A 1,659-nucleotide genomic window follows, 5' to 3' on the forward strand; every position below is an offset into this window, starting at 1 on the left:
AAGGAATGAGTAAAACAAGTTGTGGGAAGTGCAGGATTAGATACTTGAGCCAGGTGTAGAAATGGCACAGCTCAGGAGCATCCTTGTGGGAAGGGGAAGGATGCCCTTCAAAGAAAGCACAGGGAGACGTAAGCCATCCGTGCACTGCAGCTCCCGTCTCTGCGGGACCCGGGAACCGCCCCCTGACAGCAGCTCAGAGTCCCCCCCAGGGTGAGCGCTCCAAGCATATTTGTGAAGGTGTGAGTCAAGGGAAATGCCTCCTATTCCGGTCTGTCTGAGCTCACCTGGGAAAAGCACAGGGCAGCTGCTGGTCTCCTGGTCAGTGGGCAGTAGGCAAAGGAGGGTCCCCATGCTCCAAGGGAGGACGACCTTGCGACCTTGACCTGCTCCCTCTCTCTGCCTCTCAGCTGCTCTCTGCCCCTGTCACCCAGCCCAGAGCCATGCCGCCCCACGGACCTGGAAACCTGTCAGCGACACCGTGGCAGGAGTTTGTGCTGGAGGGGTTCCAGGGCGGCCTGCAGACCCAGGCCCTGCTCTCCGCGCTGTTCCTGGCTCTGTACGTGGCGGCCGTCCTGGGCAACCTCACCATGATCGTGGTCATCACCCTGGATGCCCGTCTGCACTCCCCAATGTACTTCTTCCTCAAGAAACTGTCCCTCCTGGACCTGTGCTACACAAGCGTCATCTACCCCAAGGCTCTGGCCACCTTCCTGTCCTCATCCAGGGTCATCACCCTTGGGGGCTGTGCCACCCAGCTGTTCTTCTTCTCCCTGCTGGCTACCACCGAGGCTTTCCTCCTGGCTGTGATGGCCTACGACCGCTTCACGGCCATCTGCAGCCCCCTGCACTACCCCGTCACCATGTGCCCCTCGGCCTGTGCCCGCCTGGTGCTGGGCTCCTACTGTGGAGGCTGCCTCAACTCCATCGTGCAGACCAGCCTCACTTTCAGCCTCCCGTTCTGCGGCTCCAACCACATCGACCACTTCTTCTGTGATGTGCCTCCCCTGCTCCAACTTGCCTGCACCAACACAGCCATCAATGAACTCCTCTTGTTTGGCATCTGTGGCCTCATCATCGTGGGCACCACACTCGTGGTCCTCATCTCCTACGGCTACATCACAGTGACCATCCTGAGGATGTGCTCAGGAGCAGGGAGACACAAGCTCTTCTCCACCTGTGGCTCCCACATGACAGCCGTGTTCCTCTTTTATGGGACAGTCTTTGTCATGTATGCCCAGCCGGGAGCTGTGGGGTCCATGCAGCAGGGCAAGGTGGTCTCCGTGTTCTACACCCTGGTCATCCCCATGCTCAACCCCCTCATCTACAGTCTGAGGAACAAGGACGTGCAGGCGGCCCTGCGGACGCTGGGCCAGAAGCTCAGAGCCCCGTGAAGGAGGGTGGCCAGAGAGACAGAGTGTCCTGAGGGCAGGACCAAGGGCTCAGAAGGAGGCACTGGGCTTAGTCTGAGGAATTCATTCCTCATTCATCCAATTTATTCTTTCATCCAACATTTCATTCAGCCCTCCTAGAAGCGCATCATGGACCACACACTGCAAGTCTGATGCAAAGAAGAATAAGGTGTGTTCTTTACCTCCAGAAACTAATGGTCTAAAGATGGAGCAAGACCCCAAACTTGAAGTTTGCATAGCACAGCGGCAG

General features: G+C 57.9%; 1 pseudogene; it reads left to right on the forward strand.

Annotated features, from left to right (window-relative positions):
- On the forward strand, positions 1-1,423 carry LOC140696288 (olfactory receptor 9S13-like; annotated as a pseudogene).
- Positions 1,424-1,659: the final 236 nt, after the last annotated feature.

This window comes from Vicugna pacos, chromosome 5 (assembly GCF_048564905.1).
Source record: "Vicugna pacos chromosome 5, VicPac4, whole genome shotgun sequence".
Lineage (NCBI taxonomy): Eukaryota > Metazoa > Chordata > Mammalia > Artiodactyla > Camelidae > Vicugna > Vicugna pacos.